The sequence below is a fragment of the Sceloporus occidentalis genome, unplaced genomic scaffold, assembly GCF_023333645.1.
Source record: "Sceloporus occidentalis isolate IW3139 unplaced genomic scaffold, rSceOcc1.0.p SCAF_2, whole genome shotgun sequence".
Classification (NCBI taxonomy): domain Eukaryota; kingdom Metazoa; phylum Chordata; class Lepidosauria; order Squamata; family Phrynosomatidae; genus Sceloporus; species Sceloporus occidentalis.
The window spans coordinates 36062154-36068567 of record NW_028316982.1 but is presented as its reverse complement, the minus strand read 5'-3'; the positions used below and the strand labels follow the sequence as shown (position 1 = coordinate 36068567).

The window sequence follows — 6414 nt, the reverse complement described above, 5'->3', positions numbered from 1 at the left end:
TTCACCAAAATCATGGGGTTTTCTTGGTAAGAACATGAGATAACACTGTGAGACCACTTCATGGTGATTAGCTAGTGGGCCACTTTTGGAAATTTTCTGGCTCATCCACACAGAGGGCATCAGGAGGATTTGACCCAAAGATTCTTCCTACGTTAGATGAGGCCCTGAGATAATTGTAAATCCAGAGGACTAGAGTTACCCAATAACTCTACATGTCCATGACCTGGATATATAATTTAGGCCCATTACACACGGGCTCTTGAGGCGCCCCATCACGTGATAGGGGTTGGCTGGGGACCTAGCGTCCACACTGGCTTCACCCCTATCACGTTATGGGGGCGTAATAATGGCGGCGCCCTATACACACAGGCGCCGCCATTATTACGTGTCGAATGCATAGCGTCCACACGTCGTGCGGCACTTATGACGTCGTGAGTGCGCGATTGGCACCTTGTGGCATCATAACCGAGCCGCGGGAAGAAGCACCATTTTGGGGCTTCTTATTTGCTCTGCGCGGGAGTTGCGCGGTTTGGCTGCTGCGGCTCCCTCGTGGAGCAACCAGCAGCACGGGCAGACCGCCGCTTTTAGGCGGTCTGTAACGGGCCTTAGATTCTTTCTTGTCATTATCCCAAGTCAGGGATGGCAAAGTATGATCCATTGGCCTAATACCATTTTTGTAGCACCTAGTATGACCCAGGGGCCATTGTGTGAAATGTTTGGTCTTCCCATGCTTTCTAGGCATGATTGAAGACATTTTGCCACGTTTTTATGCCGCACCATTAGGCCTAGGAGAGAACTTTAAAAAAAAACCTGGAAGTAACCCAAAGGTTGCTTTCTGAGTCATGTCCTGTTGTTTTAAAAAAAAAGACTTCTGCTGAGACTTAAATAGCCTGGGGGACCAAAACATGACAAAAAGTGTTGGCCTAGAAGGCATTTAAGGGCAAAAATTACTCGTCCTTGGGGTAGTGATATACTTGAGTAGCCCTCCACAGTCTCTTGAGAGACCAATGAACTCCCCTAATCCCCAATCTTCCAACACTTTTCTTTAGTAATCTGGTTGGTTTGCTAGAAATGTGACCTTAGTGTTATCCATCTATTTGTATCTCTGCTTATTATTTTCTTCTGTACTTGGAATACACTGTCCGTTATGTCCATTGCTAATATTATAATATGGATTGCATAATTTTTTTTCTTATCAGTAGTTCATTAAGTATTTTTAATTAGCTAGACCGTTAACTAATAAATGAAACAAAGCAGAAGAATTATAACTAAAATAAGAAGCAAGCCTTCATTTAAAAAGAAAATGATATAGCCATCCCTTGGGTGGCAGAAAAGAAGTTTCTGATAATTCAATGGTGTCCCTTTTAAAAAAGAAGAAGAAAAAAAGAAAAAACAAAAACAAAAGCTCTTTGGCTACTGTAGAATTACTGGAAATCCATTTTTTCCCCTGTTTCCACTCAGAGATAAAGGAAGATAAGGAAAATGTCAGAATGTTAAAAAAGGGAAGAAAGAAGTACAAAGGAAAAGATAGGATAAGAATATTGATTTCTCAATTTTGGTGTCTCCAAGGCCATAGAAATGATGGCATTTGTGTAAATCAACAATATTTTCATCTTTATGTTGTTGTTATTTATAATGGATGTATATTCATGCTTTCAATGCAATCTAAGCCCAAGTATGGCACTTTACAGTGTTATTTAAACATTGCTTCCAAGATGTATTACAGAAAGTGCTTGTCAGCAAAATATTCCTTAGTCCCCATGGTCGTCTTTACACATGAAAGAACAGATGTTCATTTTGTTTGATGAGCTGAGAAATACCACCGACTGCCTCCAAAGTAAAATAACCTTGGAGCAAAGAGTCAAAAGCTCTCCTATCTGCAAGTTGGAGGCACCTCACTGGTTCCCAGTATACACAATTTTTAACCATTAATGCAGATTTTGCAAAGGAGGCTAAGAAATGCCAGTAACAACAGCTGCAGCAGGCAATTGATTTGTTGTGTTTTACTATGAATGATAGGTTGAAATCCATTTTCTTTGCCACCTGAGGATTCCTCAAAAAGAAAAGAAAATGCCAAAAAGTACATATTGATTTGTTGCGAAGTACTGTACTAGGAGGAAGGAAATAAACAAAAAGTTCATTGGTGTGGAAATTCTTCAGGTGTAAAATGATACCAAATAATTAGAACAGGCTGGAACTGGGCTTTAGGCTGATGACCAGGGTATATTGAAACTGGATATATTCCTGGAATGTTAGAAACATTCCAATTCCTCCCCACAGAAATTTTTCCACCAGTCAGCTTTCATGAAATGTTGGCAGTTCCTCCAATCAGAGTCACAGTTTGGATTCTCTCTATCCTTCTACATTCTCAAGTTAAAATTGACCTAATAATCACTTACTGGCAGTTAAACTTAAGTACCAGTTGAAAACAAAATATAACGACCACAGAAGAAATATATGAATTAATTCTAGACAATGTCAATATAAAAATACCCAATTGTACTAGATGACCTTTTGAAAGAACTTCTGCTGAATCATGCATCTTTGATTCTATTACAATAGAATCTATTATTTATTTTGAGCCTAACTGTTGACAATGTGAAAAATACTGTAACCTCAAGCTAAAGTTTCTCTGTTTCAGTTCATTCAGAATACTGGATAAACAATCCTGTTGTTCATCAAATCTGCCTGACCAGTGGGATTTTAAAAGGTAGAGAGCATGAGCAAATGTAAGCACTTTCATGCCTGAATAATTTATGTTCTTTAAAATAAGATTTTTGGAACAAAGTCTCATTTCTAGATATGCTTCATATTGCTATATAATAGGGGGGGAAATCTACCTCTTCAGAACAGTGTTTTCCTCTAAGATTTATAGCCTGCTGCTCATGCTTTGCTTCTTAATGTTTATTATAACAAACTTGACAAAGAATAACAGACATAAAGAAGATTCAGCAACAAGAGCAAAATCTTCATTATGAATACCCAAGACCATCAGGTAAGTAGAGATTTTGCTAGCATGTTTTGATCCTGATAAATCAGTTGCAGAGCTGATGTGTCCAGCAGAACATTTGTGTTTTTTAAAAATGTGTTTTGTCCTTAAATAGCCATTTGTTTCATTTTTAAAAATTCATTATGACATTACCTCATTTATGGATCCATTCCCCCCTCCCCCCATTTTCATTTATTTCAGTTACACCTAAAGGAGCTTCTAACACTGTTATTTTCCAGTTGATTGGCATGGGATTTTCAGGCATTTTACTATCCATTCAAGACAACATGAAATGCATGTATTAAATACTGAGGAAAGTTTACACTTTTACTCTAATTTATTTTATTTAACAATGTAAGAAGTTTGCAACCATCAGCAATTCCAGTGCTTTTTCAGGTGCAATAGGAAATTCTGGGATCTCTGTAGAGCTGTTAGTGTAGCGAACCTTGAAGGTGAAATACATGCATACTTTGGATTGAACATGAGAAGGAATCTTTCTAAAATTTACTTCATTCATTTCATTTTCAGCAAATTGTCCTGGGCCACTCAACATAGCTTTTATTGTTCCTAACTCAAGTACATGTTCTCGCTTAACAATGAATTCATGGCCGTCAGAGCATATCAGTTTCACATATATCTGTTTTTAGATTTAATGGATAGAACTGTTTAATCCTTTTTTAAGGAGGGAAGGGGATTGTATATATTGTATTTTTAAAGGTTGTACGCCGCTTTGATTGTGGTAATAAAAAGCGGGATATAAGTTTTATTATTTTTATTTATATCTTTATTTCAAACAGGTGGGTAGCTATTTAACTATTAAAATATACTCTGCTCCATACACTCAGATCCTCTGGGGTCCATTTGCTTTATTGGCCACGACTAGATTGGCAACTAATCTTGAGGAACTTTTTTTACACCACCCTTAGACTGTGGAATGACCTGCTAGGAGGTCATTGGATAGTTAATACATGCTGTCTGGATTTAAAACAGAATTAAAGATCTATCCCTTTTGTTAGGCACACCCAGTCAGTTTTAGACTATGAATTTTAAATTGATATATTTTTAATTTTATGTTGGATTATTTTAATGTGTCCTATATTTATGTTTTAACCTATGTGTTTAAATGGTTTCATATGTATTAATCTATGTTGTACCCTGCCTTGAGTCTTGATGAGTTGTGGGTAAGAAATAAATGTTGTTGTTGTTTTACAGAACACTATTTAGAATACTATTTAGAATTTTATCTAACTTTAGTTTAGTTCTTGGACACCATAGTCAATTGGTGGACTATGCTGCCATAACTAGGCTGGCATAGGTGGAGAAATAGTATGTCTGCCTTCCCTCATACAAGTACTAAAATAGGATTTTGGCCAATATTCTCACAGAAATCAAAGCAAAACTTTTCAGGAAAATTTTCAAGCCTGTTACATCCCCATGCTTCCAAGCACTGGGAGAAGACGTGTAATTTCAGGCATGTCTTAGTCAAAGCTTGGCTGAGACTGGTACCTTTTTCATTTACCTCCAAAATGGGAAGATGTTTTCTGACATTTTCGGGGGGGGGGGGCTTCTGTTGTGAGGGAGGGGGAGGGATTACCAGGTACACAAGAAGAAGCAGTTGGTCATACTCACAGCCTGTGCAGACTGACCATTAAGGCCACCCTGGGGGTGGAGTCGGGGTGTGGCATCCATGTCATGCATGCCCTGACTCTACACCCATGGTGGCGTGTCACTGCACACCACACCACATGGCGCACGATGTCATGGTGATCCTCTGGTGCTGCATTTAGATGATGCAGCCCCAAAGGAGCAATGTAAAGCTCAGGTGAAGCTGCTATAGCGCCCTTTCCAGGGCACAAAAAGGAGCCAGTTTTTGTGGCTCCTTTTTTTGCACTGCAGAAAAGCCATATTGAGGCCTCAGCATGTGGTTGCCACAGCCCTGATCTACCTCTAAAACGGGCGGCAGCAGGCCACCCCTTAGGGATGACTTGCATAACCCCTCAGTCTTGCATTTAATGTTTATGAAACTCTTGGCAGCTACTTCATGCAATATGAGAAGAGAATGGAAAGGAACTACACAATTCACACTTGAGTTCACTTGTTATCTTCACCTTTGAGAATGGTCTGATGTGACTTTTGATACATCATGACAAGACATTGTTCCCAGGGCATTCTGGATACAAAAGGGGGAAAAGGTATGGCTACTCCTACTGGTGAACATTTCAATGTCTTATCTTCTCTCTGTGTTGGAAATGTGTGCTAAACTTTGGGGTCAAGTTGGATGTGATATTAAATATAAGTATGCCATTATATGAAATGTAATAGAAGCAGAGGGAGAGGATTTCCACTAGGGTCACAATGCACACAGGAATAGGTTTAACCATTTGGGGGGGGGGAGCTCCAGCTTTGATATCAGTGAAAATAAGATAAAACACTATACAGTCAGCCCTCAGTATCATCAGACTTGCCATCTGCAGATTAAAGCATCCGTGGGCGGCATGTCCCTAATGGTAGTACATGCAATTGGCCATGCTACCATTAGAGACAACAGGACTTCAGATGCCCCTGCCCTCCTTATCTCATCTGGCCTGAGTGTTGCTGCAGGGGGTGGAAGGGCTGCAGGCTGGGTGGGTGGTGGTTCCCTCTGACCTCACTTGGCTGTTAGTCATGGTGGGAGCAAGGGCAAGGTCCTCTGGTGCCTCTTTCTCCTCCTCCTCTGTGCCCTGGCAGTAGGAACAGTGGGAGCTGCCCCTATTGGTAATGCAGCTATGTACATGCACCACCACTGAAGTCTCATTGTCCCTAATGGTGGTGTGGACATGTGCACATCCCACCACTGGGGACAACAAGTTTAGCATCTGTGGATTTTGGTATCCATGGGGCGGGGGAGGCTGGAATGGATCCCCCACAGATACCAAGGACCAACTGTAATTACTCTTTTTGGGTGAGTTTTCGTCAGAATTGTGGCTATAGATGGAAGGATTAAAATTCCACTTTTCTTGTTGCTTGGTCCCAATTAAAATCAGGCCACTGATCAAAGTGATATTTCCCCTAACACAAAAATAGATAGATATATTAATAAAATAAAATATCAGTGGTATCTTTCCACATTGGTGGCATTGTATGCTCACATGAGGCACATAAGGTAGGCTGCTGGTTGAATTGCTGCTGGTAGGGTCTCCCATCTCAGACAGGCTTTTGCTGAGGAGCCAACCAGATTATCACACTACACTGCTAATCCACTTTAACTGCTCTGGCTCCCTCCTGTTGCATTCTGGGATTTGCAGTTTAGGGAGGGGCATTTAGAATATTTTTAGACCTCACTGAACTACAAACTCCAAAATGCAGTTGGCAGCTGTCAGAGCAGTTAAAGTGGAATAACAATGCTTTAAGAGTTTAGTGTGAGGGCAGCATCAGTAGTGCAGGGG

The 6414-nt window shown here is 40.3% G+C and overlaps 1 pseudogene; it reads right to left on the bottom strand.

The window, feature by feature from the left end:
* Window positions 1–3335: 3335 nt before the first annotated feature.
* On the bottom strand, window positions 3336–6171 carry LOC149318154 (elongin-C pseudogene; annotated as a pseudogene).
* Between the last annotated feature and the right edge of the window lie 243 nt (window positions 6172–6414).